Source organism: Gallinula chloropus (assembly GCF_964237585.1).
Source record: "Gallinula chloropus genome assembly, chromosome: 5".
In the NCBI taxonomy this organism is placed as follows: Eukaryota; Metazoa; Chordata; class Aves; order Gruiformes; family Rallidae; genus Gallinula; species Gallinula chloropus.
Genome location: NC_140090.1, coordinates 76,546,268 through 76,567,677, shown reverse-complemented (window position 1 = coordinate 76,567,677; position 21,410 = coordinate 76,546,268).

Sequence of the window (21,410 nt, the reverse complement as noted above, 5' to 3'; positions counted from 1 at the left end):
TTGCTGCTATGCAAATGAACCTTGCTCAGTGGCTCAATGGCCAACTCCTAACTATAACCTAATTAAAGTTATCCAGAGGAAAAGGTTGTAATGTGCAAAAGACAAATCATCCCTCCTGGATACATTAGAGAACACCTGGGAACAAGCTAAATTTCAGTGTTTCTCAGTCCTTTATAGCTATTTACAATCCCATTGTTTTTATAAAATAAATTATTCTTGCCTTTACACCATTCATGTAGATGCAAAGTCAGATTCTCCTTGTAAGGCAACGATTATATTGTTAAATTTGACGATTCCAGTTCCTAAAGCTCATTCTTCATTGGAGGCAGGTAAGCAACATATGGACTTTACCTAGGCCTGCTCATGTGCTCCTTTTTAACAGCCTGCTTGGCCAAAAAAAGCAAGGTTATATGGAAACAAGAGAACCTTAAAACATTCTCCTCTAATTCACCGTTCATTGTAGAGTTGTTTCATAACTCCACGTCTCAGTTTCTTGCAACAATTCTTGTTACTTTTTGAATAGGGTTCAAACCTGCTACCTACACCAGAATTTTGTGCTGAGACTAAAATTAGGAGGTGGTATTTCATTTTTATGCATTGAAGTGTCTTAATTGAGTAACCCTGCCTTGAATACAGCATAGACTGTGATGTTTCTAGATTCCAGATTTGTGCCTGGAAAAAAAAATAACAAATTTGCTCCAGGCAAAGAACCACTCAGCAGGGAGAGGGGAGCTTTGGATTCCACTCTCTGGAGAAATGTTTGTTTAAGGAAACTTGACCCACTTCCATAAAAATCAATTTTTACAGTTCTGTGTTCATATGTCTCCTCAACCATCCATCTACCCAATAGCTTTTGAAACCATTGCCCTATCATCACAAAACATGACAAGAGACTGCAAATCTCTGAGGTAGAAAATTTCCATGTAGCATGGGAAAGGATGGGTTTGATAGAGGAGATAAAAGTCACCACAACTTCTCCACAAGGAGAACAGCAAAAGTTGCAGCTCACCTGGCCAAAGCGACCCAAGTCGAAATCTGGAGCCCAACACCTCTAATGAAGTCTGAAAGAATTCTGGGTCCAAATGTGTAATTTAGAATAAATCTTGCCTCTTTCTAAAGAAACATTTGTTTGAGTTTGGGTTTTTTTTAAATTTTTTGAGCTGATTATAAGTCTTTTTCTTACTAAAGTATAAAAACTTAGATGGCACTTGACATGTAGGTGAAATTGTGTTTTCATTTAATGCAGGTGAGAGCTTTTAGCATTGACTAGCCAGCTTTTCTTGCCATACTGTCATCTTGAATACAAAGTGCAGCTGTGAATACATCTGTTGCTTTGCTTTGTTTTGTTTTGTTTCACGTGTTGCATTGCTTGGTTTGGCTGTCAAGCAAGGGGGGGGGAACTTGGGGTAGGAAGTTGTTGCTGTATCTGTCATCTCACCTGAAGCAGTTCTTGAGATTTCTATAAACTGTATATTCTTTGGCTCTTCTACAAAAATGTGAGAATATTCAGATAGAGCTGTAACTGATGCTACATCCGCTTCTTGGAGGAAAAAAGAAAAAGATTTAATGTAAAGATTAGTCAAAAAGAACAAAAGACCTTTCTTCACTTTCATTTATTCATTACATATTCAGTTTACTTTTTATCTCCTTTAGCAAAAAAAGCACAACTACTACTCTGTAAAAATGCACCCTTCCATTTTGGTCATGTTACAGGAATTAACTGTGCAGGATTCCAACCATTTGCTTCAGACAGGGAGACCTAATCCACGTCAAAACGTAAAATGATGCAATTAGCCTTCATTTAAAAAAATAATAACATCCAAGCAAACAAGCAAGCAAGCAAGCACAGTTTTTTTTCCTTCCAGGAAATACATACTTTTAAAAAAAAATTATTTTTTTCATTTTCCATGGCTCTTTTACTTAGAGAAGGTTTAATTTCTCTTTTCTTCTGTCTTATATGATATATGATTTCTCATTATAATGTAGTTTTCATTCTTCTTAGGGCTATTAGATGTCACTGACTTGAACAAAAGGATCTTCACGTAAGTCATTATACTTTCACTCTTTCACTTTCTCCTATCAAATTCCTAAGGCAACAGTTGTAAGGGCATGAATTTCGATCTTGAAAGACCCAGAGCTTCCTTAATCATATTAATGTTAATTATATCTTATGGCACTATGGACCTTGGAGAGTGAAACTCTGCTGTGCGGCATTAACCTGTCTCCATCCCTTGAAGTCTCGGGGAATTAAATCTGATCTATAGGGAGGGAAGAGAAAGAGGCAGGGAGAAACAAAGGAAAGTTAAGGAATCGTTTTGGTAAAAAGAAAAATCAGGATGCACCAATGAGGAAGATGAAAATTATTTTGGTTTTTTGGCTTTTTGTTTCCATGATGGCAACCAGCAGCAGGAGGATTGTGCACACTCACAGGAAAGAACCTGGTGTGGGTTGTGAGGTTTGTAGAGAGTGACTTGACACCATTTAACTGCTGCCCATGAAACAAGAGTAGCTTGAAGAGGAGGCCCATATATCTCCATGGTGACTCAGCAGAACAGCAGGCTTCAGCAGCATAAACAAGGTACAGACATATGAACCTGCTCTAAAAACCATGGAGACATCTCCTCTCACCATCTTTAGGAGGCTTTCCCTCAGGTCCATACCTGTTATACAAAAGGCATGAGACCTCACTTCCTCTACCCCATTTTCTTTGTCTCAAGCTTTTGTGGAGTGAGCCAGTAAAGGCTTAGGAAGCAAAGACACAGCATTCACTTTCTGAGAAAAATGCCCCAGTATCCCCCTAACTCCCTCAGTTTAGCACAAACACCTTCCTATTCACTGCAGGTCCCCTCAGAACAATCACCTAGGCCCTCCTGACCTGCTGTGTGGAAGATCAGTATGACTGATGTGGTCTAAGGGAATGGGAACCTGCAGGAGGCCAGCACAGTACCAGCAACCAAAATCAGCATCTGATACACCCTGAACTTCATGTCTCACTAAAGGAGTTTTCTTACTCCAAAAGCTTCTGCCTGGGTAAGACTGGTGGTGGTGTTGGTGGTGAACATTACTGTCCCAAATGATGTGCTTAACAAAAGATGCTATTTTCCTCCCCAAGTTTTACCATCTCATCTCTAACGGTGGAGCTTGCAGAATGAATTGTTACTGTGCACATGGATTCCATGTATTTCCCCTTTAAAATATTATTTCCATTTTCCAGGTACTGTTGGCTAGGTGCCTGTGTACAGCACATCCAGTCTGTTTTTCCACCAGCTGCTGCTGCTGTGGGGGCTCGCTCAGAGATGGAGAAGACAAACCTCTTTGAGTTTGCCTCCCAAATCTAGGAAGAACGAATGCAGAAGCTCGGGCAATACAGGAGACTCGGCTAGAAACATGAGAGCCAAATGCAGACTATTTTGTTTTCATGTTTTGGCTCTGTATTGTTCAGCCAAAACAAGTTAATTTAAACCTGAATGTTTTCACTTGGGAAAAAAAAAAAAGGAAAGGAAAAAGAGAGTAGCTCTCAGTGAGGTATTATTTTTAGTTTCACCAAGGCAAAATGACAGACAGAGAGGTTCTTATTTCTGTTGTCTATAAAAGCCTTTAGGTTTAGACCTTGCAGTGTTATTTATTATCAAGTAAACTTTTCTATTACTTTTTTGACCTTGCTAGTCAAGGATTTACTCCTGGACGAACATTCACGATTGTCACGTAATATTACATAGCAGAAGCCAGTGCAGACAGTACCACATTGCTGAAGCATGAAATCCCCCTCAAGAACGTTCTAAAGACTTTTGTTAGGCCGAAGTCCCATTATATTCCATCCCATCAAATTTCTTCTTTTCCCACTGTTATTTTGTCCTATCTCACTGTCTATTTTTCTCACCCTATGCAGTGTAGAAAAACTGAAATGATATATGCTAATATTTCCTGAGAAAAGACTTGACATTCATTCTTACCCTCTACTGCTACAAAAGGAGAAGAAAACTTCACTTTATATGCATTTGGCCAGATTTTCTCTCCAGTGTTTAGCATGTCAGCGTACTGTCATCTTCATCCCAGACCTGAGGGAATGAATGGTCAGCTGGTCCCATTGCATCCACAGCATCCATGGCAGGTCCTGCAGAGACCAGGGTGTGCGATGTCCTCGTGCCCTCTCTTCATGCTCAAGCAGTTCTGCTTCGACAGCACTCCCAGATGCCTGGCTCTGACTCTCAATAAGGAAGGAGCAGCTTTGTGATAATAGTAAGTACCAGCATCACTCAGCTAATGAGCATGACTCCTCCTAAATCTCTTATTTTTTAATCCAGAGAATACAATTGTATTTTTATCTGCTGATCACAAGTATTTCTCTTCAGAAGCCACCGACCAAGGGATGTAATTAGTTCAGTGTAAGGTGCTCTGCTATTAGATGTTCCCGTGTTGGCTTCTGACCCTGTTCTTGCTGTTCAATGGCCACTGCTGAGCCATGGATTTTATTAGCTCCACATTCAGGTTCTGTACCCGCTGTTTGCTCAGATGAATGGGCCCTGCCTTGCTGAGCAGAACTATTTGACAGGCTGTCTAGCATCTTTCTTTGCACCGCCTGGGAAGGGCATAGCATCGTTCTAAATTTTTGAGTGCCATCAGGATGCTTTTGAGCTTCACAAAAACCATTTCTGCTTTTCCTGCTCCCCCCAGGGAGCATGTGCTGGAGGGGGAACACAGACTGCTCCTGAATTGTTGACACCAAAAAAATGCCATTCTGGACAGTGGGAGGGACTTTCCTGGGAGAGAGGTGGTCAGTGTCAACAATTATCTTTATTTTATCCTCTTAAAATTTGTTCTGGCAGGATGCTGCTAGACTGGAGAGTTTAGAGCAGAGGTACTTGAGGGAACTCCTTTCCTATCAACCTGGGTATAAAAAAAATCTTAACCACAGTGATGTGCAGCTTCATCTTGAATAACTGGTCTGTGTGTGCTTATTTGTAACAATCTACAGGCATTTCTATAGATAGGAAAATCTCCCAAAACACAGATAGTAATAATTTGAAAACAAATAGCACATCTGTTTCCGCTTATGTTGTTTCTTTTCATGTTTACCAGGCTGAGTTTATTCTAAGGTGATGAAAACCGCAAAGATGGACTTATCTACAGAGCTCTGAGGACCAACCCGATCCTTTTATTTGTGCCATTCTAAAGCAGCACATACCATGATGGTGTAAACAGGACTAAGCTCCCATGTGAGCTTTAAACCAGCTACCTTGAGGTATCATTAGCATGTACACAGGAATAGGCAACCACTGAACTGGCTACACACTGTAATACCCAGTAATTCATGCCTCTTAAGGAGTTAACTAAAGGGTCTTTTGATTTTACTTCAGAACAATGTGAAACTCAGTCTGATTTGATTGCTGTAGGAACACAGGTGAGACTTGAGGGATTTGACAGAGTTTTGCCTTGAAAGCTGGTGTTTGGGTTTGGGTTTTTTCCTAAGCCAAGTGAGGGCGTAGTATAAATGTGAAAAAATATTTGTTTCTGTGACTGTGAATATCAAATCTTGGGCTCTGGCCTTTGCAGACTGAACTGTGGGTTTGTGGTTTGGTGCTTTGCAAACGTCAGGCCATGCTAAGAAAAAAATCAGCAAACACAGGCTTAGAGAGTTGGCGTTGCTGGGAAGTCATCAGATCTCACTCATCCCAGCTGGCCTCCATCCTCCCACCCTCACACAGGCCTAAGTCTCCTGAAGGGATGTATGTATGGGAGCAGAGAAATGCAGGGAAGCTTTAAATGTGAGGAGGTTTTTGTTTGGGAGTTGATGGTTTAATGTGAGAAGAGAGGGTAAAGCTCCACATTCATCTTCCTCTACAGTGGTGTCAAACCCTAGTGAAAAAGCAACTTGCTTTTAGCAGAAAAGCTAATCACTAAATTATTTCACTTTTACTTCCATGATGTGTGTCACACAGATGGAGCTGAGAGGCAGAGTGCGACCTTCACCCATCCATGGGAATTTTTCCCCACCTCAGGAAGGCACATTTCCTGCCAAGCATCTCATCATCTTGTCTGCTGTGTGCTCCCTCCCGCTGACAGAGGATCTACAACATTACAACCTGGGGACCAGATCTGGGTGAGCAGAGAGCTAAAGCTTCAGTGCTCCAGGTAATAAAGAGTAGGTGCATGATCAGTAAAGTCCCTGCTTTGCTCTCACCAGTGCCAAGCACCAGGGTTCAGACAAATGCAGCATAAAATCAGAGTGAGGGATGACTAACCTGTTTCCTGAAGTGCCCCTCATTCATCTACATGAGAGAAGAATGGTAGCTAGTTAAAACAAATCTCCTGACAAAGTTGTTTTGTTTTGCTGCTTAGGTGGAACTAAGAGGGTACTGACTTGTATTTTTATATATAAAAATTAAAATAGCCATTTAAAAGTACCAGTGTGTAAAAATAATCCTATAATAATTCAAGTCCTCATAATTTCAGACAAGAGGCGAAGGGGAAAATGGAAAGGGGAAACTAAAGGTGGAAGGTCACAAAGGGAAAGGAAACAACTGTGAAGACTTAAAGGTAGAGAAGAAGTATGAGGAATAAGGGGTGCTGAAACAAAGCTCTTCCTCCTGTCTGCATCCAGGAGTATGTGGCTGAATCACAAGACTCCTTATAGCCAGCAGAAGTCCTGGGTGCACAAAGATACCTGCATTTTCCCATGACCGCAAGCTTGGGTTGCTTCTCTTATTGTTATCTGTGAAGTAAACATGACCATAAAAGGGGGAAAGTTTATTTTGTTTCATTTCTTTTATTTCCTACCCTAAGTAATTTTATTCTTTATACATTTTTCCCATGCCAGCAGCCTTGCTTCCAACATTTCAACTTTGGCAAGAAGCAGCGTAAGTCAATAAAAAAGTACTCCAAGTGTCATGCACAATAAAGACTTGGGTACAGTTTTCCAAATGACTGTAAAGTAAAATTTACTGAAATGCAGGCAAAGAGCTCATATCTAGAAATCAAGTCTCTGCTTGTAAAAGTCAGAGGTTAAATTCTTTTTTTTTTTAAAAAAAAAAACCAACCCTTTCATATGATGTCTCAGGCATGTTCTATCCTTGCTAAAATATTTGAGGGGGAAAGTCACTAGGATAGGCAAGAGCCTTTCCATAGACATATGTTAGAAATCTACAGCACAAACTTAAATTACTTTACTCTTTTAAAAGACATTTCTAATTTTCACTTATCAAGTATTATGAATTGTAATGCAACTTTTTAAAGGTAAAAGGAAAAGTAAAACAACAGCAACAAGAAACACATCCCAGTGTGTATTTATTTTACTTCGTAATGCAAGTCAATCCAATTGTGCTGCAGGGTATTTAGTTTATGCAATACTATAGTTTGAAAACTGCACCCAAAATTATTTTTGGATCATATTTACTGAGATATATAACACAGGAATGTTTGATTTATTTGCGTGTTTTGAGGTTTTGTATTTTGCTGAGCTCGTGCCTAAATTCTAATGCAGGCAGGCTTTGAAAAACCATATTCATAGCAAAGCAAGCAAAGCTCCTTTGTCTAATTTCTGTTTTCTAATGTGAAGACTAAATTTTAAAAGCAGGGAGTGAATTCTCTTTGGTCAAAATACAAAATTCTCTGTTGACTTCCACAAGTTGAAGGAAAAGATCTGCAACTGCTTTCCTAATTGCCCAACGCACATCCATCTGATGGCTGGTCTCACAGCCCCATTAATTTTACTATGTGAAGTCCCCATCTTCAGAGAGAAATGGAGCTCATTACTTAATATGTAGTGGCCAGCTTAATGGATATTCTTAATTGTGTTGCTTCTGGTCTGAAAGAATGATACACACGAGGATGTTCTCAAACCTTGTTGCCCTGCTGGGAATGGGGATCAAACATCCACAATCTCTCCCAGCAACGTGGTGAATATTGGCCTTGGTGCAGAGCTGGGAATTACATGAACACAGCAGGCTTTTCCTGCTGCATTTCAGTACAAGGAAGGGCATGGATTAGGGTGGCCTTTCAGATGTACCCTGCCAGGCTAATTCTGGTGCTGGCCGATGGCAATCATGCTCCTGACTCCCTTCAGAGCTTTTCAGAAGGCTCCTCTGGTCCAGGATTGAAATGACTTTCCTGGAGCCATGTGAATGCAGGAATCATTTTCCTTTTATCTCCTGCTCAGCCTGCGGAGTAAATATTGAAATCAACCCCCTCTTGGTTGGCAGCCCAGAGATCTGCAGATCTGAAGTGTTTCCAGCTCAGGAGCCCTGATGGTATCATGGTTCAGAGGTAAAGCAGTCAGGGGGGAATCGGTCACACCAGGCAAGTGTGGGGGGTTGAGAGCTCCCACAGAACAGAGGTTTTTCTTTCTGAATTACCAAAACACCTCATTTAACAAAATCCACAGCCTCAGCCCAGTCCGTCCAGATGGTAGCCCTGCAGTTCTTGTCAAAGACAAAAAGCCTTTGACATGTCTTCTGTATGTCTTCTATACTTTTCTAGAAGGCATGGGTATGAAAGAGATCTTCATAAAGAATTACATCTTTGAAATCAGAACTTAACTTTAGCCATTACACTGATATTTGGGGGTTGGACTCGATCTCTCAAGGTCCCTACCAACACCTAGAATTCTGTGATAGAAGAAATGGCTGCTGAAGAGCTTTGACACCTCCATGAATAAACCCAGAGCTGAGGAACGCTACTGAGATACAGAACAGAGCTACAGAAATGAATGGTATCTACCCGAACTATCCAGTGGCAGAAGGATTGATGCCATTTGGTTTTGACTCAATTTTAGCTCCAGGAATAACAAAATAGCAGTGCTCCTATGTTTGAGAGAGGTTTGCTTGAGCACCGTTTCCCTAATGGGAAAAGAAATGTCAGCATTAAAAATAATTACAAGGGCAACAGAAACTCCATGACCCACATTAGTGGATGCACTATGTTATCTACAGAAGGAAGAACTGGGTGTGTTATGTACTATGCTCAAGGCTAACTAAATTCCTTAGCTTTAGATAGTTTGGCATTAATTACCTGTAATTACTTTTGTCCTTACATTCAGATTTATGTTGGTCTGAATCATCCTTTAAAACCTAATTAAATCAGCTATTTCCTTTTCTATTAGTCCTGCTTAATGCCAAGTTTTGCTCTCATTTTTTCATATTTTGACATTAATCTTTTAAATGTTTGTGAAAATCTCTGGAGAAAGAGGGATTCAGGTGAAACAAAGTGATGTGAGTGAATGCACCTCAACGATTTCAGAGAGATTTTATGCACTCAAGTGGCTAGACTTCCCAAAGTGTTTACAGATTTTGTTTGATGGTTTTGAAAGTCTGTTTCTGGGCTCACTGTGATACTTTCCTGCTGTTTACAGCTGTTTACACCAGCCACAAGGCTGCTCCAGAGCTAACCCTGTGGTCATAGACTTCTGCTCTGGTCATGCTCCTTCCTTGCTTCAGTCTGCAAGCGATGGGACTCCTCACAGCTCCAGGTACTGAGCTTTAGGTCTAACAGCTCCATGGTACCATCAGTTCAGTCCTAATGCAGGAGCAAAAGCCATGGTTATTGTAATTGTAGGATTCATGCTAATTAATAGCTGTCATAATTGTAAAAGGAATTTTGACTACGCAACAAAGGATCCCCTGTTTTTTCTGGCTTTTTTTCATGTGTGTTTGTGTGTGTGTATATATAACTACATCTTTAATTTCTATGTTTCACTTTCAATAAGGAGAGCAAACTTGTTCCCTGTGAATTCTTTCTGCAGCTCTATTTTCAAGCTGCAGTGTATTCATTCACTTCCTCTGCCAACGAATCCATCAGAACTCCACCAAAACTGAAGGAATTGCACCTGTAAAATTACACAGTTTTTGAATCCCACAGAACCCAAATATATCCTTTAAATGGGTGCCAGCCAGGTTGCAACAACACCTATGAAATCCTAGGCCTGAGCTCATCACTGCTCTTTAATTCCTCCCATTTAATCCATGAAAACTAGGAAGTAACAAGAACTTTTTAAGCCCAAAGGAGAGGAAAAGACTTTGCAGCACAAGAGCAAACATGGACATTTGGAACCCAGAACTCGGTCTTATTAAAAAGCACAATAGGGGCACACGTACACAGAAAGCTGTAATGCCTTCAGGTTCTCAATAGACAGGAATGTGAGAACACCAGTAATTGTCTCCTAAATTAAAGTCCTCCTCACAATCACAAAATCCTCTAATAATTTTAAGGCACTCCTCTCAAACTTTTTAATTTGCTCTTGAATTGAAGCACCTCTTACACCAGAATTGTATAGTATATATTAATTATTGATCCTGGCTTACAACTTCAGTGCAACTTGTTCCCTTCTAATTGCATCTACTTCCACATAACCATGCCCTTTTCCACCCCAGTTTTAAATGTATGCAAATTGTGGTTTAATTCCAAGCAGCACCTTGGTGTGTGCAATGTCAGTGCTGAATACTACCCCAAAGGAACAAGGGGACGTGCTCAGCAGAGCTGAGAGTAAGCATGGCTAAATGCAACCTCCCAGTGCTACTGCAGCAGCATCAGACACAGGTAATCCAACACAAATATGTATGGAGTAGACTTTTTTTTTTTATCTAAGCGTTGGAGTGAATTGTTTAATAGAAAAAAAAATATCCTATCATACAATTTTTGGAACAAAAGCAGGTAGTCTTCCATGTAAATGTCCTTGCAATTCAGGTAACTGGATTTTATGTGTAGGTGAGGAAGCTTAAAATACCTATTGGGACTTTCTGATAGTTTTCCTAGCTAATAGAGAAAGAGAAGCAAAGTGAATATTAGAATGTTACACCACAGTTTTTGAAAGCTTTTCACAGATGTGTTTTTCAACAGTATGAAAATACGTAACTAATTCTCTTAATTGCTTGAAATGTCTGTTAAAGTAATTGGGAAGTAAATTGTTTTAGCTGGAAGTCAGGGTCATGCAGCCAAACCACCAGATTCTCGAGGCAAATAACAATTCACTTGAAAGAGCAATGGCCTGTGTCACATAAAATCATAGTCACATAAGCAGGAGGCTTGATGCTTCTCCTGTATTTTGTGTTGTTAGAAACTACCTGATGTTGGAAAGGAAGGGAGTGTGGATTTACAGAGGATGATAAGAAAACATCTTCTCTATCCCCAGTCCTCCATATATCCTAAATTCTGAACTTGTTCCAGGTTTCCAGTGCTGTTTAATTTATCTCTTGCTACTCAGTAGATGAGAGTTGTCATGGGGTGATTCCACAGGGGTCACTCCAGTTGCACCGGGGAATCACTTTCTCCCATTAAGTGTCAGCATGGTTGACTGCCAGACACAGGAAATTAATTCAGAGGTGTGCACGGCAAAGCTGAGGCATCACCTTCTCTCCAATGCACATTTATTTCTGGCAAGCTGTGATACAGCCCTGAACTAGGCATATTTCATGCACAGAAGGAGATGGCGTGAACAGTGTGTTCATAAGGGCATAAACCATAGTCTCTTACTAAAAATGTACCTTTTTTACTAAAAATTTTACTACTTAACCTATTCTCCAAAGCTCCCTATGTTTTCTTTTTTAAAAAGCAAACAAGCATGCATTAGAGTTGTTCTCTTCTTTGATGGCAATTAACAGCACACCTCACATTAAACACAAAGGGATGAGACCCAAAACCTGAACTGATGGAAATCAATATGCACATACATATCTGTCTACATCAGCTGAGAATTTAGAGCAAAACTGTAACTGAATAGTGCATACTGAATCCAAAATGAGTTTTCTGCAGATTTCGGGGCTGGGGACAATGTTTTCCAGTGTTAACTCCATCTACCACATTTTTTCTTCTCCCCTGATTGGATTGACTGGGATAGTAGGGTGAACTCAGCCCCTTAGTAGAATCTTGTAATACAATTTCTTGTGTAACTGCCAGTGTATAATCGCATGGGTAATTATAGTTTAGGAGTGTTTTACTTAAGGAAACTATAATTAGTGCTGTAATGGTTAGAATAAGGTTGGAAGGCTTTCCTTGCAGTTGGTAACTGATGATCAGTGGAACCTCTGGAAGTCATGAGGATCTGAAGCATGAATATAAGATTTATTTTTCCTGGTGCACATCCAAACTAGGAAAAAAACCCTAAACATTATAATTCATGGTTTGACATTGATGGAAGGAAGAGAGGGAGGGGAATATGCCTCAGTAAATTGTCCTACTCTTGGATTGCCTAGAGGATCACGAAAAGCTCATTCATGTCCAATGAAGTCTTTTATTCGGCTCAGGGACCATCTTCCAAAACAAGATGTGTCCATCCACATGTTTATCACTCGTTAGAAACATTCCCTTTCCCAGCCCACTTTCTGCCTTTTAAACAGCAGCCATACGTTATTATCTTAGACCATATTATCAGCTAGAGATCAAAACATCTCCTTCCCAATGACACATTAGATATGTAAGACATGATTCATTGCACCAACTTTCAATTAGCTTGAAGTTAAGCTAAGCCAGTGTAAGCCTATGCCAACCCTTCAGCTGTTTTGTATAACAGACAAAAGGGCAAAGGCACTTCCAGAGGGTGATTTTTCTCCATTTATCTTTGTGATGATAACTCAGTGACTGCCATCACTAGGTTATATTGGGTGCCTATCTATTATACAGCAAAAATGAGATTTTAGTCCAAAATCAGTGGAAATTAGCTATGTAGAAATATTAGGGGAAATGAGAAGCAACAGAGTTGAGGGCAAGGGCAAAGCAGGGGTGGGGAGGGGCTTACTAAACACAGCTCCAAAGCTCGGGTGATGGTTCGGGTTAGATTTCTTCTACCCAGACCCCCTCACTAAGCTATTTATTTCTCCCTTTTAGAAGGCTACGGTACATGTATATTGTGGGTCTGTATTAACAAGGCAAGTAACTGCTTTTCAAGGCAAGGTTATGGAGAAAAGTGATTTTACCTTCCATACCAACACTAGTTGTTGAAGATGACATGACTAAAAGCAAGTCATTTCTTCTGCTGTGGGATTTAGCTGGTTTTACCCTTACAAACAAAGCAAGCTGAACCTGGGTCTTGGGTGGTGGGTGAAAACTTCCTGTGAATGTCTTTTTTTTTTTACAGAGATATAGGGCTGGGTCAGGGAATTATTGATTTTATCATGCTTTCCCTGCAGAAGTGTTCCAGCTGGTTCAGAGAAAAGTACAGGAAGCCTTACAGAGAATTCTTGCTAGCCACCATTAATTAGAGGTTATCTTATGTCCTGGAAGCATGAAGGCTTACATCCTTTCCAAAAAGATTGTCATGCTATCTATCATCCTTGCTCTCAACTAGCTCTTAAACTGCATCTTAAACCACATATTTCTCGGTTCAGTTTTCAAGACCTAATGGCACAAAATGAACAGTGTTTATTTACATTAAAGACAAACTCTTTTGTATAAATCATAGCAAATTCTTCATTACATCAGAAATTATTGCTAAGGATAACAACATTGAGTCATCTGGCACCAAAAAATAAGCAGAGCATTGAGGTTTTTCTTTGTAAATTCAGCAGAATATAATCACATTTTCTAACAATGAATTATAACTAACAAAATGAGTTTTCCTACTTAAAAAAAATCTGCTATTAATTATTAAATGGATCAAGCTTCTCTCTGCTTATTTGACCTTATGACAAATGTGTTTGGGAACTTTCCATCTCTGTATTTATGTCTGTCCCTCTCTGGCATGTGACGCTAGGGCTCAGGCTCATGTCTGACAAGCAGAAATATAAACTAGATGATTGTAGCTCTGAAGCTGGAGGCTGCAGACATGTTACAGTAGGAAGAAACACCCAGCCAGAGCCCTTTACAATGTTTAAATATAGCTGTATGTCACCCTAGGCAATTAAAACCAGCTTGCTGTTTCCCCCAGTGCTAGACAATACTAACACTTCTACTGTCTTTACAACTGATCTTTAAAGCAGCACAGTATGAGACTGATCACAGGGTAACCCAAGGATTAGGCCATGTAGCTGGCTTTCAGCCACCAGCACTCCCAGTTCAGTTTTGTACATGCCTTGTCCATCCTGCCTTCTAGTAAAGGGGTTTTGGGTGCAGGAAGGGGCCCTTGGGCCGCCCATGCTCATCTTCATCTCCTCCTATTTCAGTTGTTGTTACTTTATTCTCAGTTTTTAGCTGGTGATATTCAGTATTGCCCTTGATACCCTAAGCCATCCTGACACGCAGTGCTAGCGGGCAGCCAGTTGATTCAGCTGGAACTGGAGAAGTCCCAACCTGCCTCTGCAGTTGCTGGCTGGGGTGGAAGGACGCCCCTTGGTTCCTCTCTGCCTAGAGCACGCCTGGGCCAAGATGCTGCAAACTAGACCTGCTTTCACTTAGAAGACCCCTTATATCCAAAAAGGATCAGATCCAGTCTCACATGCTTTGAGACATGTCAAGCTGCCTGTGACTCAAATCAAAGGACTGGTTTACATTTCTTGTCATGTACATCAACGGTTGCCCTTTCAAACATACAAATATTGCCTTTGTTTCTGTGACAGACACCGTCCTGCCCACACCTCTCAACGCTTCTGGTGTGGTTTCTGTGATTTTTTTCATTCTACTGGAACTTCCTGCCACATCTGTTACTAACAGAAACCCAAAAGGAAATCAGCTTTCACCTGTCAACCGCCACATACAATGCATCCTTCCCTTTTCCATCACTTTGCATTAGTGTCTTTCATCATTTCAAGGCCTTTTTCACATTTACTTCTTTTTCTGTCTACTCTTTTGGGAAGTGCCATTTTTTTTAGCTACAGCCCACGTGTTTGTCATGTTTACTGAATCAACTCAACGTACAATGTCTGCTCCTCTTTGTCCTTGGGAAGCACATCCTTTGGACTCAGGAAGAGGTGTTCCTGTGGTGACCTCCCTGGGAGAAGAGTTACCTTTGGTGTCCACCACTGCTTACCAACTTGGCTCTGCAGCATTGTCTTTTGTGCAACAGCTGTTTAGCTCACAGCACTCAACCCTTTTTTCCACCCTACTGACCCAATGCTACAAAACAACGCTGACTTGCAAAAAAGCCCAGATGGATGGAGTAGAGAGATTCAAGCTTTTTTCTATGTGACCCCCAAAGACCCAGAATTATTCAAGCAGATTTGACAGCTATTGTGTACTCTACAGCAAGAAAAGTCCCTAAATGTATAGACAGATGATTGCAGATGGAAGAAACTTAATGAGAAATTGTGTACTCAACACCACGGTTACACAACAGTTGTTCCACATTAGAACAGCTTAGATTTGCATACTCTCCAAAACTTCCCAGTGTAAATAAACTGCAAGTGTATAGTACTTATGACCATAAAAACATACAGCACTTAAAAAAAAAAGGCCAACGCAACTACCACAAATACTCAAAGAATTAGGCAACTGCACATGATCGGAAGCCAACTGCTAATGTGGAAGGTCAATATTGCTTGAAGCTACAAATCATTCAAATTCAATTCTACTCAAACTTACATAAGATTGCTATTATTATTGCCAGAACTCAGTGAATTAATTTCTAATTTCATCTGTATAATGCATATTTATATCTAAAAGAAGAGGGAAGAAATCCTGCCCTGTGGGTCTTGATTGGCCATTGACTTCCATAGGACTAAAGGTTCACCCACTGGATTTTCTTTCCTCTTCTGGTCCCCATTGCAGTCCACATCTTAGCAAAATACAGAGAAGCTCAGAAATTAACCACTTTGTTTCCAGCATTTTTAAGGGGTTGGTCTTGTGGTTATTTGGAAGCTTAAGGGATAAAGACTTTGGACTGGGGACAGACCTCAAACTGGTCACAGCAGCATTGGACTACTTCTGCAGAAACTCTTTTTGGATGTTTCTGAAATTGTGTCTTCATACTAAATGTGCTGTTAGGTACTTTCCAGAGGAATCTTTATATTCATGACATGACTTGGAAAACATTTCTTAGACCCAGTGTCGGTTTCCAGTGAGGTTCTGCCTGGCTCTGTGAAACACAAAGAGTTCATGTGACTGGCCTAGGGTGATTCAGATCTTCATCTGGAGTCAGATGCTGGCAGCCTCCTGGCACTCCATCCTCCCAGCTGACCACATAACCACTTATCCTCATATGTATGAAACTCTCTGAACTTTTCTCTTTTGTTCAGTTTTCTGCATGCACAGGTTGTTACACCTAACACATTAGGTCATGACAATGCACATAATCTGTGTGTTGTTCCAGCTCTGCTGCTTTCTTGTTTTCTTTCTGGATGAAACCTGCATCTCTTTAAATTCCACTGAATCTCTTTCTTCATGCAAATATCATCAGGATTTGTCCCAATTCACATTCTTGGTTTTATCCAGTAGTATCTAGTATAGTTTTCTATATCACCATCCCCCCTAGTGGCAGTGAGACACTGGTTTTGTGAGGACACAAATAGGACTTGTTATTATTTTAGCAATCAATTCAGTACTTACTTTCATCTGACCCTTATCAGCTTCCATCCAGAAAGTTTACTCCTGCATAGTTAAATATAAACATGCACCCACACACTTATCTCTGCGTTCCTACTCATCCACACAAATAAACATTTCTGAACACTTCTGGGTGGTGGTGAACTGCTGTCTCTGAGAAACAGGCATATGGACAGCATGGACCTCCACATGTTTGCTAGAGGGAGTGGGAGCCAGCACAAGCAATGACATTGGCTATCACACACTTGGTACCAGAAACTGCTGTGAGGAAAAACAGCAGTCTCCAGTTGAGAGAATGTTATGGATCCATCCATCTGTGGGCCCTCAATTATAGCCACATTCCTGGTTTAGCTTTTGACAGCAGAAAGAGGTACTTCTGAGAATTACTTATGGTTTAAGTAAATACGAAATGGGTGGCTAGACGAACTGAAATGCTGAGAATCGGGATTTTATACATGCTGCTCCCAAGACAAAGCCAGCTGCTAGACACTGAACACCTTTATAGATCTTGTACTAGTATTCACCAGTGATGTGAAGTGCTGGAGCTTGGAAAGAGCATCTTGGGGCCTTCCAAGTCTCACAAAATGAAGCATTGACAGGCTGGCACTCAGAAACCAAAGGGGATTTTCTCACCTTCAGCTTAACTTGTGTCTGTGGGTACGGGTTCATGCAGGTAGATTATAATTCTCTGAGGTATTTATGCACCTAAGTTTCCTTGAGGTCAGGTCTTTTGTGTTAGGCATTAAAGAACTACCTCTGTCTACTCCTAGCATCATGATTTCACACACCCAGGTCTCTGCATTCCTGCCTCTTCAAACAGACAGGAAGGTGAGCCCTGTCTGACACACATACAGCTTCAGCAGTGTGGTGGTTCAGCCCCAGACAGTGGTTGAGCACCGCACACCGCTTACTCACTCCCTGGTCTCTGCTCCCCATCCTAAGGGGATAAACAGGTGGGTAGGGGTTACATAAAGTGGACATAGGTTCACATGCCAAAGCCAGGTGAACAGCCAAAACACCATTGTTACCATCACCTCTTCAAATAACATGATAAACATTTTATCACAGCTTTTTGACACAATTGGATCAGGCATTGCCATTACCCCAACCCTTCAAGCCCCACACTGGGCACCAAAAAGGACTATGGTGCTTCAGCCCCAGACATCAGCTGAGCAACACGCACACTCACTGGTCTCTGCTCTCCATCCTTAACAACAAAAATCACTGAACAATAATGGCAAATTACACTCACACCCAGTGTTAACACAGAGTACCTTATTGATCCAGATTACAGAGGGCTGCCCAAGGGCAAGGACCAACCAGCCCAATGTCCCAGCCACACTCAGACTGTCCTGGAGGCAACAAGCCCAGGCACTTCCCCAGCCAGCTGCTTTTATGGGGAAGTGGTGCCAGGTGGTGTGGAAAACAGCCCAGGCTAACTCAGCTCACCTGGGCTAACTGAGCTCACCTGTCCTGGCTGCTTGGGGAAGTTAACTCTGGCCTGGCCAGAACCAGGACAAGGGGGGTGGCTGGGGATGAACTGCAACCCAGACCCATCTCCAGCATGGTGGTTGGTCATCAGCTACAACTAGGAGATCTGGTCTAAGTCTCATCTACTAGCAAAAGAAGGAAAAATGTTCTATTCTTGAAAAGAAAACTCTTAATTTTAATTTTTTTTCTTTTTTGGTGGTTGATTTTTGAAAGAGAGCAGCAGCCACCACGCTTCTTTTATAAGCAGACAAATGTATCAGCATGTGCTAGACATAATCTGGGAACGTTTTCCTCCTGGAGGCCTCATGGGATGAGGTGGGGAGTGTATACCTTTGGGGACTCAGTGGAGGGGATGACGTGCCAGGCTGCTTGGCAGGGTCAGGGCTGAGGCAATTCTGGGTATACAGAAGGGCTCAAAAACCAGGGGAAACTCTAAAGCCAGAAAGTGACAGCCACATGTAGTTGAGAGGCCTCTGAGGTGAAGCAATAAATGATTAGTGGTTTCCATGATCTCACCTTTTGACTTCGCTGCCCCATTTAGCCTCTGCGACTGTTTACATGGAGCTAGCCCTTAGAAACCTGCTCAATGAGAGGCAAGAAGTGTGTGCCCTGAATAAGAACTGGTCTTTCAGGTATTTTTTTAATGCTTTCTGGGGTTCCCACTGAACTTCCTCTCATCTGCTTTATCCAGTATATGCCTGCAAAAGATAAAGCTAATAGGCCTGATGCCTAAAAGGGGAGGATATTTACCCTTCAGCTCACAGCACAGTCAATTTACTGATTATAGGCAAAGGCTTGCTCATTGGGAAGGGATTCCTGGAGCAGTAAACAAGAAGGTTGAATATATTTTTCCCCATTTTTCTAAAACTCCTACAAAACATCAGTGGATTGAACTCTGAATATGGATTTGTCAAATTTCACGTAGGAGCACTTACTCAATTCACAGCAGGGACGTACTGATTTGCATAGCCAAAGCCTAGACCCTCAAAACCCAAGTGAGATTTTCAGTTGCTAATTTTTCTAGGTATTTTGTTTCTGTCAGTGAAGTTTTCAAAGCACGTACATTACTGCTTCTGCACAGAAATTGAGCATTGAGAAGGCTGGTACCTACCTCAGCCTTAAGCTCTGTTGGGCTTTATAGGACTCCTTGCCTGTCGGTCTAGGTAGGTTTGCTCAAACTTTATCCATTTTTACAGAAGAAATGCTTCTTTTCCTGTGCAGATAGAAAATTGGCCATTTGAAAGCAGTCAAAAGTCACACTGTCATTTCAAATGAAAATGCTTGCTCTTTCTCTGGGAATGTAATGACTCAAGTCCCTAAATAAGACAAAAAATAATAACCCAATAAATAATAACAATAAGGAGCCCAGGACACCTAAATTTCAAAGTAGTGCTTCAAAACTTGTATTTAAGCCATTGCTCATAGACCACTGATTGAAGTACTTACCTGTAATGTAATGCCCCAGGAATATTTTTTTCCTTCAGTTGAGGTGACTCAACCCTTACGTCCCACAAGATGTGCTCTAACCCCAACCACTAAACTGTATGGTTTTCTGAAGTGGGGAATTTCTCATGTTAAAGGTATTTCATTTTGCATGGAGCAACTAAATAGTCCTTTAAGAACTGAGAGTATTTAAAAATTATGCTTCAGCCTGTGTTTAAGGCTATTAATTTTCCTCAGAGGGAGGATGGTTGTCCCATGTAGGAAAAAACTAGAAGGTACATTGCAGGTGTTGTGGCATGAAAGCATCCCACAACTGCACTTCACAGGCAACTGTTGACCCAGCTCTCATTTGCACTCATGTGATAACAACATCACCTTGCATGTGGGAGAGGCTGTAGTTGTTCTTCAGGAGCTACAGATTCTCTGTGGGCTGCTAGCTGAAGAGCCCTGCCCGTGCAGCGATGACCTCTACTTTTTGGAAAGAAAGTTGTCATGACTGCCAAACTAAGTGTGGTGTTTATGTGTATTGGGCACAGTCCGAGCACAGCTAACTAACTTGTTGCCTTACAGTACTAGATCAGCAGATGTCTTAGTTTCTGAACCTCAGCTGGATTGAAGGATGTAGACATGCTCTGTTCAGGCTTTAGGGCACGGTCAGGAGCAGAGCACTGAACACCAGGCAAAATCAGTGGCCTCAGACTTCAGGGGTGCCAATCTGGAGCACATCTCTCAGTTTCTCTTTTTTTTTTTCCTGGATGATTCTTGAACTTTCATGACTAATGCCTCCCAAGTTTACTTTCAGGCTCTTTAGTCAAATGTTGGTTCTGCTCTCATGCCTGACTTGCACTGTGATTTCAAGTGAATGCCATGGTAATGTTAAATGTTGACCTAAAACTTTGATGTTAGAATGAGGAGTTCGAGTCTTCCCGGGAATATTTGTGCTGTGCCCACCAACCTTATGAAAGATTTTGACCAATTCAGCTCTTTTTTTTTTCCCCTATTTCCCTCAAGGCTTTTGAACCATCCTCACTCTTAACACTTTATTTATAAAGACCTGTGGGAAACCTACAATAACATTGCCCTGGGCAGGACTGGGAACTGGTAGAGCTAATCTAAAGGTTCTCTTTTTAACATGACTTTTCTGGCCCAAGCTCATACACCCAGTTGCCCACACCTTTGCTAATGTGAACTGATGTTTTCAAATGTCTTTGAGAGGAAGGTCAGTCCTGTATTTCAAAAGTTCACAAGTCAAGCTGCTCTGAAAGGCTTCTTTAACCTCAACCTTAAGCATCCTCAGCATATCATTAGCAAGATTAGCAAAGCCTTTAGCACCCCACTGGATTTCCTTATGTATGGAAAGGCCTGACAGATCAAAGGAAACATTACTTCAAATAGCTTGTGACTTATCTTGTGCTTACCCTAGCACCACTGACCTCTCAATCACCATAGTTTCTTCCAGTAGGAATTGCTTTTAAGGACAACAGCTTTTCCTCCAAGATCCTTGTTTTGACCTTTCCAGCTTTCCCAATATTCCTTACAAAAACCATGTAATTAGAGGAAGTGACAAATCAAATACTTGGTGTAAAAAATGCATTCAGAATAAGAAAAGAGTTGCAAGTCATAGTTTCTCCTGGTTTCTGCTAATGAAGAGACTAAGGAATCTGAGTAAAGTCATGTTTGTTGTTTATAAGTTTGTCTTGTACTTGGCAGAAACTCCTCACAAATACTGAGGTCAATGATATTTGACCTCCTTTGGCATTTTCCAACTAGGATGTGAATGACTAAAGAGGGCTAAAAGTTTAGACCTTGTTCTGCAGTCCCATCCATATGTGGGTGTGTATGGACCTTTACACCCACACAGAGACCTAAAGATGACTGCTAAGTGTTTTCCAGCTGCAAGGCCCACCCACATGGATTGATTGCAAGCATTCATGAGCAGGCTTTTTATAGCACTATATTATTCATCAGCTCAGGGTATTAATCACTTTATATTTAAATTTCCTTCAGGGGCTTGTTATTTATTCTGTAGGTGTGTTTTAGCATGTTTTTATATGAGATTCACTTTAATTTAATCA